Genomic DNA, 14829 nt, shown 5'->3' with positions numbered 1-14829 from the left:
CCAGCCCTTCAAAGGATAATAACAGAAAAAAAACCAATACAAGGACGGGAACCACGCCCTAGAAAAAACAAGAAGGTAATCCCTCAACAAACTTAAAAGAAGACAGCCACAAGATCAGAATGCCAACTTTAACAACAAAAATAACAGGAAGCAACAATTACTTTTCCTTAATATCTATTAATATCAATGGACTCAACTCCCCAATAAAAAGACATAGACTAACAAACTGGCTACACAAACAAGACCCAACATTTTGCTGCTTACAGGAAACTCATCTCAGAGAAAAAGATAGACACTACCTCAGAATGAAAGGCTGGAAAACAATTTTCCAAGCAAATGGTCTGAAGAAACAAGCTGGAGTAGCCATTCTAATATCTGATAAAATTGACTTCCAAACCAAAGTCATCAAAAAAGACAGGGAGGGGCACTTCATACACGTCAAAGGTAAAATCCTCCAAGAGGAACTATCAATCCTGAATATCTATGCTCCAAATACAAAGGCAGCCACATTCATTAAAGAAACTTTAATAAATCTCAAAGCACACATTACACCTCATACAATAATAGTGGGAGACTTCAACACACCACTTTCACCAATGGACAGATCATAGAAACAGAAACTAAACAGGGACACAGTGAAACTAACAGATGTTATGAATCAACTGGATCTGGCAGATATCTACAGAACATTCTATCCTAAAACAAAAGGATATACCTTCTTCTCAGCACCTCATGGTACCTTCTCCAAAATTGACCACATAATTGGTCACAAAACAGGCCTCAACATGTACAAAAATATTGAAATTGTCCCATGCATCCTATCAGATCACCATGGACTAAGGCTGATCTTCAATAACAAAATAAATAATAGAATGCCAACATTCATGTGGAAACTGAACAACACTCTTCTCAATGATACCTTGGTCAAGGAAGGAATAAAGAAAGAAATTAAGGACTTTTTAGAGTTCAATGAAAATGAAGCCACAACATACCCAAACTTATGGGACGCAATGAAAGCATTTCTAAGAGGAAAACTCATAGCTCTGAGTGCCTCCAAAAAGAAACTAGAGAGAGCACACATTAGCAGCTTGACAATACACCTAAAAGCACTAGAAAAAAAGGAAGCAAATTCACCCAAGAGGAGTAGACGGCAGGAAATAATCAAACTCAGGGGCGAAATCAACCAAGTGGAAACAAGAAGAACTATTCAAAGAATCAACCAATCAAGGAGCTGGTTCTTTGAGAAAATCAACAACATAGATAAACCCTTAGCCAGACTCACTAGAGGGCACAGGGAAAGCATTCTAATTAACAAAATCAGAAATGAAAAAGGAGACATAACAACAGATCCTGAAGACATCCAAAACACCATCAGATACTTCTACAAAAAGCTATACTCAACAAAACTGGAGAGCCTGGATGAAATGGAGAAGTTTCTAGACAGATACCAGGTACCAAAGTTGAATCAAGATCAGGTTAATGATATAAACAGCCCTATATCCCCCAAAGAAATAGAAGCAGTCATTAATAGTTTCCCAACCAAAAACAGCCCAGGACCAGATGGGTTTAATGCAGAGTTCTATCAGACCTTCAAAGAAGATCTAATCCCAGTTCTTCACAAACTTTTCCACAAAATAGAAACAGAAGGTACTCTACCCAACTCATTCTATGAAGCCACAATTACTCTGATACCTAAACCACAAAAAGACCCAACAAAGATAGAAAACTTCAGACCAATATCCCTTATGATTATTGATGCAAAAATCCTCAATAAAGTTCTTGCTAACCGAATCCAAGAACACATCAAAACAATCATCCATCCTGACCAAGTAGGTTTCATCCCAGGGATGCAGGGATGGTTCAATATACGGAAATCCATCAATGTAATCCAGTATATAAACAAACTCAAAGACAAAAAGCACATGGTCATCTCTTTAGATGCGGAAAAAGCATTTGACAAGATCCAACACCCATTCATGATAAAAGTCTTAGAAAGATCAGGAATTCAAGGCCCATACCTAAACATGATAAAAGCAATCTACAGCAAACCAGTAGCCAACATCAAAGTAAATGGTGAGAAGCTTGAAGCAATCCCTCTAAAATCAGGGACTAGACAAGGCTGTCCACTTTCTCCATACCTATTCAACATCGTACTTGAAGTCCTAGCCAGAGCAATTCGACAACAAAAGGAGATCAAAGGGATACAAATTGGAAAAGATGAAGTCAAAATATCACTTTTTGCAGATGATATGATAGTATATATAAGTGACCCTAAAAATTCCACCAGAGAACTCCTAAACCTGATAAACAGCGTCGGTGAAGTAGCTGGATATAAAATTAACTCAAACAAATCAATGGCCTTTCTCTACACAAAGAATAAACAGGCTGAGAAAGAAATCAGGGAAACAACACCCTTCTCAATAGCCACAAATAATATAAAATATCTTGGCGTGACTAACTAAGGAAGTGAAAGATCTGTATAATAAAAACTTCAAGTCTCTGAAGAAAGAAATTATAGAAGATCTCAGAAGATGGAAAGATCTCCCATGCTCATGGATTGGCAGGATCAACATTGTAAAAATGGCTATCTTGCCAAAAGCAATCTACAGATTCAATGCAATCCCCATCAAAATTCCAACTCAATTCTTCAACGAATTAGAAAGTGCAATCTGCAAATTCATCTGGAATAACAAAAAACCTAGGATAGCAAAAACTGTTCTCAAGGATAAAAGAACCTCTGGTGGAATCACCATGCCAGACCTAAAGCTTTACTACAGAGCAATTGTGATAAAAACTGCGTGGTACTGGTATAGTGACATACAAGTAGACCAATGGAATAGAATTGAAGACCCAGAAATGAAGCCACACACCTATGGTCACTTGATCTTCGACAAGAGAGCTAAAACCATCCAGTGGAAGAAAGACAGCATTTTCAACAAATGGTGCTGGCAGAACTGGTTGTTATCATGTAGAAGAATGCGAATTGATCCATTCCTGTCTCCTTGTACTAAGGTCAAATCTAAGTGGATCAAGGAACTTCACATAAAATCAGAGACACTGAAACTTATAGAGGAGAAAGTGGGGAAAAGCCTTGAAGATATGGGCACAGGGGAAAAATTCTTGAATAGAACAGCAATGGCTTGTGCTGTAAGATCGAGAATTGACAAGTGGGACCTCATGAAACTGCAAAGCTTCTGCAAGGCAAAAGACACCATCAATAAGACAAAAAAACCACCAACAGATTGGGAAAGGATCTTTACCTATCCTAAATCAGATAAGGTACTAATATCCAATATATATAAAGAACTCAAGAAGGTGGACTCAAGAATATCAAATAACCCCATTAAAAATGGGGCTCAGAACTGAACAAAGAATTCTCACCTGAGGAATACCGAATGGCAGAGAAGCACCTGAAAAAATGTTCAACATCCTTAATCATCAGGGAAATGCAAATCAAAACAACCCTGAGATTCCACCTCACACCAGTCAGAATGGCTAAGATCAAAAATTTAGGTTACAGCAGATGCTGGCGAGGATGTGGAGAAAGAGGAACACTCCTCCATTGTTGGTAGGATTGCAAGCTTGTACAACCACTCTGGAAATCAGTCTGGCGGTTCCTCAGAAAATTGGACATAGTACTACCGGAGGATCCAGCAATACCTCTCCTGGGCATATATCCAGAAGATGTTCCAACCGGTAAGAAGGACACATGCTCCACTATGTTCATAGCAGCCTTATTTATAATAGCCAGAAGCTGGAAAGGAGCCAGATGCCCCTCAACAGAGGAATGGATACAGAAATTATGGTACATTTACACAATGGAGTACTACTCAGCTATTAAAAAGAATGAATTTATGAAATTCCTAGCCAAATGGATGGACTTGGAGGGCATCATCTTGAGTGAGGTAACACAATCACAAAGGAACTCACACAATATGTATTCACTGATAAGTGGATATTAGCCCAAAACTTAGGATACCCAAGATACAAGATACAATTTGCTAAACGCATGAAACTCAAGAAGAATGAAGACCAAAGTGTGGACACTATGCCCCTTCTTAGAATTGGGAACAAAACACCCGTGGAAGGAGTTACACAGACAAAGTTTGGAGCTGTGATGAAAGGATGGACCATCTAGAGACTGCCATATTCAGGGATCCATCCCATAATCAGCTTCCAAAAGCTGACACCATTGCATACACTAGCAAGATTTTGATGAAAGGACCCAGATATAGCTGTCTCTTGTGAGACGATGCCGGGTCCTAGCAAATACAGAAGTGGATGCTCACAGTCAGCTATTGGATGGATCACAGGGCTCCCAATGGAGAAGCTAGAGAAAGTACCCAAGGAGTTAAAGGAATATGCAACCCTATAGGGGGAACAACATGATGAACTAACCAGTACCCCGGAGCTCTTGTCTCTAGCTGCATATGTATCGAAAGATGGCCTATTCGGCCATCACTGGAAAGAGAGGCCCATTGGACTTGCAAACTTTATATGCCCCAATACAGGGGAATGCCAGTGCCAAAAGAATGGGAATGGGTGGGTAGGGAAGGAGGGAGGGTATGGGGGACTTTTGGGATAGCATTGGAAATGTAATTGAGGAAAATATATAATAAAAAAATATTTAAAAAAGAAAAAGAAAAAGAAAAACCTCACATGGTCCCAAGTAATTTAACCATGGGAAACAAACCCTTGATTCTAGACTTGTTTCAGGCAGAAACCATCTATGTGCCTTTGGTCTTTGGTGTATCCATCTAAACAAGCACTAGGTTAATCAGCCTGTGCCACTGGCCTTTGGTGTATTCATCTGAACAAGCCTCGAGGACCCTGATGTCATAAGGCCTAGGATCATCTGATACAGACATCCAATCCCAGACATCCAATCATTGTACTACTAGGTTTTGTAGTCACTGTGTCCCACATTTTCTGATTCCATTTCAGTAATATTTTTCAGCTGCCATAGTTTAGTTCTTCCTTAACTTGGTTTTGGATTTTGATATTGCATTTCATGTCAATGTTTTCTTCATAACCTTTGAATAGGGCCTTGATATTTTTATGATAATATATTGGGTATTTTGAAAGTGTCTTTCTCATATTCATATTCCTAGTTCTGTCCAATAGCCTGATACATAGTAATGGTGCATTACTTTCTAGGTAAATTAATCATAAGGGTAAACACTATGTAGAGCAAAAAGCTTAGTCTACTGGACAGTGTCTATCCCAATGGACCCACCACAGTTCTTCCATAACATAGGTAGGAAGATGGTGCATGTTTCTCATGACCCTTTGGTCTTGTGAAGCTGACTCAAATATTGACCATTCTTTTCTTGTCCAAAGAAATATGATAACACACTCATAGTGCAGCACACCAAAGAGGGAAATCAAGCACTATAAAAAGGAAAAAATGGTTCTTGCTTCTCAATCTTATGTACTCCTATATTTTTATTGGATAGTTTATTTATTTATATTTCAAATGTTAACCCCTTTCCCGGTTTCCCCTGGGTACCCCCTATCCCATTATCCCTCCCCCTGCTTCTATGAGGGTATTCCCACACTCACACACCCACTTCTACCTCCCTGCCCTGGCATTCTCTACACTGGGGCATTAAGCCTTCACAGGAATAAAAGCCTCTTATACCATAGATGCCCTACAAGGCCATCCTCTGCTACATATGCAGCTGGTGCCATGAGTCCCTCCATGTGTACTCCTTGGTTGGTAGTTTAGTTACTAGGAGATCTTGGGGTTCTAGTTGGTTGATATTTTTGTTATTCCTGTAGGATAGCAAACCCCTTCAACTCCTTCAGTCCTGTACTGGCTAGTTTTGTGTCAACTTGACACAGCTGGAGTTATCACAGAGAAAGGACCTTCAGTTGAGGAAATGCCTCCATGAGATCCAACTGTAAGGCATTTTCTCAATTAGTGATCAAGGGGGAAAGGCCCCTTGTGGGTGGGACCATCTCTGGGCTGGTAGTCTTGGGTTCTATAAGAGAGCAGGCTGAGCAAGCCAGAGGAGGCAAGCCAGTAAAGAACATCCCTCCAAGGCCTCTGCATCAGCTCCTGCTTTCTGACCTGCTTGAGTTCCAGTCCTGACTTCCTTTGGTGATGAACAACAGTATGGAAGTGTAAGCCAAATAAACCCTTTCCTCCCCAACTTGCTTCTTGGTCATGATGTTTGTGCAGGAATAGAAACCCTGACTAAGACAAATTGGTACCAGCAGAGTGGGGTATTCCTGTGACAACCTGACCATGTTTTGGGGTGGACTGTGGAAGGACTTTGGAATGTTGGGCTACACTTTGTAGATCAGGCTGGCCTCGAACTCAGAAATCTTCCTGCCTCTGCCTCCCGAGTGATGGGATTAAAGACGTGGGCCACCATACCCAGCTATCTCCAAGCCTCCAGATAAGGGTCACTGGTGAGCCTTCCAATTCTGGATTGTAGTTCATTCCAAATATAGTCAAGTTGACAACCAGGAATAGCCACTACAAGTCCTTTCTCTAACTCTTCCATTGGGGACCAGTCCAATAGTTGGCTGTGAGCATCCACCTCTGTATTTGTCAGGCTCTAGCAGTCTCTCAGGAGACAGCTATATCAGGCTCCTGTCAGCATGCACAATAGGGGCTCAATTTGGTGGCTGTATATGGGATTGATTCCCAGGTGGGGCAGTCTCTGGATGGCTTTTCCTATAGTCTCTGCTCCACATTTAGTCTCCATATTTGCTCCCATGAGTATTTTGTTTCCCCTTCTAAGAAGGACCAATGCACCCATACTTTGGTTTCCTTTCTTCTTGAGCTTCATGTGGCCTATGAATTGTGTCTTGGGTATTCTGAACTTTTGGGCTAATGTACACTTATCAGTGAGTGCATACCATGTGTGTTCTTTTATGATTGGGTTACCTCACTCAGGATGATATTTTCTAGTTCCATGCATTTGCCTAAGAATCTCATGAATTCATTGTTTTTAATAGCTGAGTAGTACTCCATTGTTTATCTGGGTTCTTTCCAGCTTCTGGCTATTATAAATAAGGCTGCTATGAACAAAGTGGAGCATGTGTCCTTGTTAGATGTTGGAGCATCTTTTGGATATCTGCCCAGGAGTGGTATACCTGGGTCCTCAGGTAATACTATATCCAATTTTCTGAGGAATGACCAGACTGATTTCCAGAGTAGTTGTACCAGCTTGCAATCCCACCAACAACAGAGGAGTGTTCCTCTTTCTCCGCATTCTTGCCAGCATCTTCTGTCACCTGAATTATTTATCTTAGTCATTCTGACTGGTGTAAGGTGGAATCTCAGGGTTGTTGTGATTTGCATTGATTAAGGATGTTGAACATTTCTGTAGGTGCTTCTTTGCCATTCAAAATTCCACAGTTGAGGATTATTTGTTTAGCTCTGTACCCCGTTTTTTAATAGGGTTATTTGATTCTCTGGAGTCTAACTTCTTGAGTTCTTTGTATACATTGCATACTAGACCTCTATCAGATATAGGATTGTTAAGTTCTTGTCCCAGTCTGTTGGTTGACATTTTGTTCTATTGACAGTGACCTTTGCCTTGCAGAAGCTTTTATAAGGTCCCATTTGTCTATTGTTGTTCTTAGAGCATAAGGCATTGGTGTTCTGTTCAGGAAATTTTCCTCTGTGCCCATGTGTTAGAGGCTCTTCCCCACTTTCTCTTCTACTAGTTTCAGTGTATCTGGTTTTATGTGGAGGTCCTTGATTCACTTGGACTTGAGCTTTGTACAAGGAAATAAGAATGGACCAATTTGCCTTCTTCTACATGCTGACTGCCAATTCAACCAGCACCATTTGTTGAGAATGCTGGGTTTTTTTTTCCCCTCTAGATGGTTTTAGTTACCTTGTCAAAGATCAAGTGACCATAGGTGTGTGGGTTCATTTCTGGGTCTTCAATTTTATTCCATTGATCTACTTGCCTGTCTCTGTACCAATACCATACAGTTTTTATCATTATTGCTCTGTAATACAGCTTGAGGTCAGGGATGGTGATTCCCCTAGAAGTTCTTTTTGTTGTTGTTGAGAATAGTTTTTGCTATCCTGGGTTTTTTGATTGTTTTATATAAGTGAATCTTGTAGGTTTGATAGGTTTGTTTATAATAGGTGTTAAGAGAAAAAAATTCATCATAGTGGATGATTCTATTAAATTAAGAGGATGAATCTAGGTAATACTGAAAATCAAGTTTCTTATTTTCTTCTGAGTCATTATTTTTTGGAAGATTATAGTAATTATAGGGTATAGGATTTGAAGAAAAACAAACTTAGAAACCTTATAGCTTAACAGTACCTGAGTTATATAACTCAAAATAATTGGCTTTCAGACTTGATAAGTATTCTGGAGGGAAAAAATTAAACATTTAAGGAAAAATGAAAACACAGTGACCAAGACATTGAAGTAAGACTGTGAGTTTTTAAATAAGTTTGGCTTTTACTGTAATATTAGCCAAAGCTTAAATATAAGATAATTCCTAGTAAATTTTTAAGACTACACAGAGATATTACACATAATTTCTGTGGCTCTTTAGTTATGAAACATTTTCTCTTACAAGTGTCCTAAAGAACAAATTGGAAACTTATGAGACTCAGAAGATAGCATGTTAGACAGGGAGGATGAGTTAGTAGTAGGAAAAGGATTAAAACGTAAAATATTTGCATATCATTCTCTATCCTTATGACACAAATATAATAGTGATCTCTACTGATAACAACAGTGTCCATACTTCTGAGGAGGGGACAGTGATGGCAGCAGCAATGCCTGAGAGCTAGCCAGCTGTGTAACATTTTAACCCACTCCCAAGTCAGCATTTTTATCTGAAAAAATTTGTTGGTCATTTAAAAAGTTGAGATTTGTGAAAAATGGCTTGTTTTTTTTTAATCTAAGTAAGATTTTAGATATATGTGCATATCTGTGCATACAATGTTTATTAACATGCCCATAATTTTAAGAGACACAAATTACTACTTTTAAATAGACAGAATGTTCCACTAAAACTTTACAAATTTGAGAAACAAATTGGAAAGAGAAAGTACAATCCCCTACCTCTGCTCTAAACCTTAATCAGAGCTACAGGATAAGAAAACACACAAAAGGAATCTAAAAAGGAAGAAAGCAAGAAAGCAAGCAGGTAGGGAGGAGGAAGGGAGGGATAGAGGGAGGGAGGGAGGGAGGGAGGGAGGGAGGGAGGGAGGGAGGGAGGGAGGGAGGGAGGAAGGAAGGAAGGAAGGAAGGAAGGAAGGAAGGAAGGAAGGAAGGAAGGAAGGAAGGAAGGAAGGAAGGAAGGAAGGAAGGAAGGAATCAACCAAACAGAAACAAAGAGAGCAATACAGAGAATCAATAAAACCAAAAGCTGGTTCTTCAAGAGAATCAACTAGATAGATAAACCCCTAGCCAAACTAACTAAAGGGCCCAGAGGCAGTATCCAAATTAACAAAATCAGAAATGACAAGGGAGACATAACAACAGAAATGGAGGAAATTCAAAAAAACACCAGATCCTCCTACAAAAGCCTAAATTCAGCAAAACTGGAAAATCTAGATAAAAATGGATCGTTTCCTAGACACAGACCACATACCAAAGTTAAATCAAGAGCAGGTAAACTATCTAAATAGGATCATATCCCATAAGGGAATAGAACTCATTATAAACCTCTGAACCAAAAAAAGCCCAGGGCCAGATGAATTTAGTGCAGAATTCTACCAGGCCTTCAAAGAAGACCTGATACCAATATTCCTCAAATTATTCCATAAAATAGAACAGAAGGAACACTACCTAATTCATTCTATGACGCCACAATTACTCTGATACCTAAACCACACAAGGACCCAACCAAAAAAGAGAACTTCAGACCAATCTCGCTTATGAAAATCAATGCAAAAATACTCAATAAAATTCTTGCAAACCGAGTCCAAGAACACATCAAAACCATCATTTACCACAATCAAGTAGGCTTCATTCCAGGGATGCAAGGTTGGTTCAATATACGAAAATCCATTAATGCAATCCACTATATAAACAAACTCAAATAAAAAAATATTGCATGATCAGCTCCTTAGATGCAGAAAAAGCATTTGACAAAATACAACACCCCTTCATGTTAAAAGTACTGGAGTGATCAGGAAATCAAGGCCCATAATAAAAACACTTTACTTCAAACCAACAGCCAATATCAAATTAAATGGAGAGATACCTAAAGCAATCACACTAAAATTGGGGACAAGACAAGGATACTCACTCTCCCTATATCTATTAAATATAGTACTCAACGTGCTAGCTAGAACAATAAGACAACAAAAAGCAATCAAGGGAATACAAATTGGCAAACAAGAAATAAAGGTCTCACTATTTGCAGATGATATAATAGTATACTCAAGTGACCCCAAAAATTCTACCAGAGAACTTCTAAACCTTATAAACAACTTCAGCAAAGTGTCCAGATATAAAATCAATTCAAATAAATCAGTAGCCTTCCTTTATACAAATGATAAACAGACTAAGAAAGAAAATAGGGAAACAATTCCCTTCACAATAGCCATAAATAATTTAAAATATATTGGAGTAACTCTAACCAAAAAAGTGAAAGATCTGTATGACAATAACTTCAAGTCTCTCAAGAAAGAAATCGATGAATATCTCAGAAAACGGAAAGATCTCCCATGCTCATGGATTGGTAGAATTAACATAGTAAAAATGGCCATTCTACCAAAGTCAATTGACAGATTCAGTGCAATCTGCATCACAATCCCAACACAATTCTTCAAGGACACAGAAAGAGCAATTCTCAAATTCATCTGGAAAGGCAAACAAAACAAAAACAAAAACAAAACAAAAAAAGAAACAGAATAGAGAAAACTATTCTTAACAATAAAAGAACAGCTGAGGAAATCACCTTCCCTGACCTCAAGCTCTCAAGCTCTACTACAGAGCAATAGTGATAAAAGAAAGAAAGAGAGAGAGAGAGAGAGAGAGAGAGAGAGAGAGAGAGAGAGAGAGAGCTACAAGCCAGAACACCTGATGAGCATAGACTCAAATATGATCAATAAACTACTTCCAAGTAGTATCAGTCATACATAAAAATTCTTTTTCCACCATGACCAAGTTCGCTTTCTTCCTGAAGGGAGCATCAACAGATGCAAGCCAATAAGTGTGCTAAACTACACAATGATCACAAAGACATCTCAATAAATACAGAAAAGGCCTTTAACAAAATCCAACACACTATCATGGTAAAATTTCTAGAGATTATAGGGCTAGAGGGAAAATACCTCAACCCAATAAAAGCTTTGTACAAAAAAACCCCACAGTCAACATCGTTCTAAATGGAGAAAATCTTGGAGCAATCCTATGGAAGTCAGAAATTAAACAGGAATGTTCACAATTTCTCCTCATTTTCAACATTGTGCTCAAAATACTAGCTGGAGCAATAAGACAAGAGAAGGAAATTAAAGAGAAACAAATAAGAGAAGAGGAATTCAAGCCATCCTTATATGCAGATAACATAATGTATAGAGATGGAATCTCTATACATTAGAGATACCAAAAATCCTAACATTAGACATCTCAAAAATTCTACCAGAAAGCTTCCAGAAATGACTGAATCAACTAAAGCACAAATCATTAGGTTTTATATATGCTAACAGCAAACATGGAGAAGGGAACACTCCCATTTACAATCACCTCAAAGAAAAATATCTAAAACATCCCAACTAAGAAAGTGAAAGTGAAGGACTCTATAATGAAAACATTACACTTTAAATGGAAGACATAGAAGAACATACTAGGAAAATGGAAAGGTGCCTCACACCAAAGGATTGATAGAGTTAACATCGTGAAAATGACCTTTCTACCAAAAGCTACTTGCACATTCAAAAAAATCCCAATCAACATTCCTACCTCATTCTTCACAGAAATAGAAAAAAAAATCTAAAATTCATATGGAAACACAGAAGACCTCAGATTGAAATCAATCATGACCAAAAAGAACAATGCTGGAAGGCTTACAATTCCAGATCTTTGGTACATTACAGAACCATCGTATTTTTTTAAAAAAAAACATGGTTATTGTCACAAAAACAGACATGTAGATCAATGAAAAGAACTTGAAGATCCAAACATGAACACACATAGCTTCAGTCACATATTACTTGACACACTCCAAAAGTGTAAGCTGAAAAACAAAACAAACAAACAAACAGAGGAAAAGGAAGCGTCTTCAGCATATGGTGCTGGAAAGCTGCACGCCCACAGGCTAGGAATGGATTTAGAGCTGTGTTATTCACTTTGAGGAAAAAAAAATTACTCCAAATGAATAAAAGACCTAAACCTGAAATGTACAGACAGTTCCAAAACTGCTAGAGGAAAATGTGGGCAACCCCCTTCATGATATTACTGTTAGAAAGGATTTGCTGATAGGACTCCACTGAATTAAGGTCAACCATTGACAAGGAGGACTTCACAAAACTAAACCCTCTGCACTAATAAAGAAACAATCAACAGAATGAGTACGAAACTTACAAAATGGGAGAAAATCTTCCAGCTAAACATCTGACAGAGGATTAATACCATTTACATATATGGTAGAAATATTAATGATGGGCCTGGAACCTAAACAGAAAAATCTCAAAAGAAAAATAAAAACAATGGCTAAGAAATATCTCAAAAATATTCATAATTTCTAGCAATCAAAGGAATACAAATCAAAATAACTTTGAGATTTCATCTTACCTCAGGGAGAATGGCAAAGATTAACAAAATGACCTACAGCAAATGCTGGAGGAGGGTATGGGGAGAAAGCACCCTTATTTGCTGTTGGTGGGATTGAATACTGGTACAGCCTCTGTGGTAATCAGTTTAGAGAATTCTCAAAAATCTAAAAAGGGCTGATGCCCTGAGAGCCAGCAGAAAGAATGTAAACAGGCAACCTAGGGAATTAGGAGGTTGGGGGGACCCTCCAGACTGCACCAGAGACCTGGAAGGTAAGAGACTCTCAGGACTCAAAGGAAGGGACCTTAGATGAAATTCTTATCAGTAGGGAGAGGAAATTTATGAGCCCACCTCCAGCAGGGAAGACAGGACATCAAGCGAGTGATGGGGTTGCCATCCCACAGTCACAACTCTAACCCATAATTGTTCCTGTCTGAAAGAATTACAGAAATGGGAATGGAGAGGAGCCTGAGGAAAAGAAGGTCCAGCCACAGGCCCAAAGTGAGATCCAGCTCAAGGGGAGGTCCCAATGTCTGACACTACTACTGAAGCTATGGAGCACTTACAAAAAGGGACCTAGTATGACCGAACTCTGGAAGACCCAACAAGCAGCTGAAAGAGTCAGATGCAGATATTTGCACCCAACCAATGGACAGAAGCAGTTGACCCCTGTTTTTGAATTAGGGAAAGCTGAAAGAAGCTGAGGAGAATGGCAATCCTGTAGGAGGACCAGCAGTCTCAATTAGTCTGGACCCAACCCCTGACCACCAAACAGACAGCATAAACCAGCTGATATGAAGACCCCAAAACACATACAATAGAGGACTTCCGGGTCGGTGTTCATTCAGAGACGATGCTTCTAATCCTCAAGAGACTGGAGGCCCCAGGGAGTTTAGAGGTCAGGTGGATTGGGGAGTGGGGACATCCATGTGGAGACAGGGGGTGGGGAGGCAATGTGGGATGTGGAATAGTCAGAGGGTAGATGGGGGGGCAGGAAACAAAATATGGAGTGTAAAAACTACATGTCCGACTCCACAGATACTTGCTCAGCCATATTTGTTGCGGCTCTATTCACAGTAAGTAGCAAATGGAAACAGCTTAAATGCTCTTCAACTGAGTAATAGTGAAAATGTGGTACATAGGAATACTATGGAATAATAATCAGCTATAAAGATAAGTGAAATCATGAACTTTGACACAGAAAGGCAAATATCACATGTTTTTTCTCATCAGAGCTCCAAACTCTAAATCATCAGATATGGGTACGTATCCTTGAGTAACTTCAAGAGCCAGGTAAGTAGAAAGAAACCATGGATCAGGTAGCAGGTAGAGGAACAATAGAGATGGAGGAAGCAAGATACAAATGATCTGATCAGGGGGATGAAAAAAAAAAAAAACAGAGGGTAGTCTAAAAGTGGTGCAAATAAAGGCAAACAGAGAAGAAAAGGATGAGGATAAAATAACATGTCTGAAAATGTCATAAGGACTCACAGTATTAACTACCTAAAAGCAAAACCTATAATACAACATATATCTAATCATTATAATAATAACTAGTATAATAAGAAAGAAAGAAAGAAAGAAAGAAAGAAAGAAAGAAAGAAAGAAAGAAAGAAAGAAAGAAGAAAGAAATTAAGAAAGGAAGGAAGAAAGGAAGGAAGGAAGGAAGGAAGGAAGGAAGGAAGGAAGGAAGAAAGAAAGAAAGAAAGAAAGAAAGAAAGAAAGAAAGAAAGAAAGAAAGAAAGAAAGAAAGAAAGAAAGAAAGAAAGAAAGAAAGAAAGAAAGAAAGAAAGAAAGTTAGTTTCCTTATAAGGGTTCACCAAGAGCCAAAAACCACCTAACAAAAAGCCCCAACATCAGGCACCAAAAATCCTCATTTGAGTTGTTGGTCAGGGTTGTTCAAGAAACTCCCAAAATATTTCAGGCTGTTACTATTGCCTTTGGTTGCCACCCTCTCCAAGAGATGGAAGTTAAGTCCCTATTGCTAAAGACCCCATGCTTTTAGAACAAGGTTTAGGGGCTCCTGAGGTGGATCTTACTTCAATTTCTCCTCTCTGAAGACAAATTTCCATAGAACTCAGGATCAGTGTGTAAGCTTCTAAAGGTTGGGCACAAC

Source organism: Mus caroli, unplaced genomic scaffold (assembly GCF_978045245.1).
Source record: "Mus caroli unplaced genomic scaffold, Mus_caroli_1 scaffold_20, whole genome shotgun sequence".
Classification (NCBI taxonomy): Eukaryota; Metazoa; Chordata; class Mammalia; order Rodentia; family Muridae; genus Mus; species Mus caroli.
Note: the sequence above shows the minus strand (reverse complement) of the source record.